This window comes from Odontomachus brunneus, unplaced genomic scaffold, assembly GCF_010583005.1.
Source record: "Odontomachus brunneus isolate Ranch 3 - 2012 unplaced genomic scaffold, Obru_v1 Obru_scaffold_303, whole genome shotgun sequence".
Taxonomy (NCBI): Eukaryota; Metazoa; Arthropoda; class Insecta; order Hymenoptera; family Formicidae; genus Odontomachus; species Odontomachus brunneus.
In genome coordinates, this window is record NW_022639753.1 from 61,877 (window position 1) to 62,725 (window position 849).

Consider the following 849-nt stretch of genomic DNA (forward strand, 5'->3'; position numbering starts at 1 on the left):
TGTTTTATCCATATGATATATAGCACTATTAGTCCTGTGCTTGAACTCGGATTGCTTTTTCCTACCTTTTGATTTAAATCACAAAACTGTCTGAGAAGTTTTTTTAGTACGAAATCTTATCTTTCTAACGCCATCTAGCGTAAACCGATCGCACTTATACAACGCGAGATACACATTACTAAAGCCATCTATTGGAAAAATAATGGATTTCTTTTTACTACACCTTATATTACTGTGATGCGTTTTCGCGGACATTGTAATATTACTGTAAATCTCAGTAATATCTCACAAATTTGATGCAGGATCTGTTATATCAAATCTTGCTGCCAAATTGCCGCCAGATATATGGCAGACCCTTATAGAAATATCATACTAAGAATCATTGATAATTACTTATTTTCAATATTAAAAATACTGGATAATAAGTAATTATCAATGATTCTTAGTATGATATTTCTATAAGGGGAGCTTGTTGTCGGATAATTACTGCAGATTTGCAGCAAAAACCGCGCAGAGCTTGTAGCGATTTGACGGCAGATTGGCAACAGAAACCGTGCAGACCTTGCTGCGCTGCAAGCTTTGCGCGGTTTTTGCTGCAAATTTGGCACCAATTGTCCGACAGCAAGATCTGTCGCCAAAACCGTAGCCTAATGTAGACACAGATGGCTATGGTTTTGCTGTGGGTTTTTGATCAAATTTACTGCCAATCTGCGCGAAGTCTGCGCTCAGTTTGCTTACTGGGTATATACAGGGTATATACATGGTGGACCATTTTAATCCATCCAGTCGAATATGTCGAAAACCAAGCACGGGAGAGAACAATTTTTCAGACAAAAGTTGTTTGGTTTC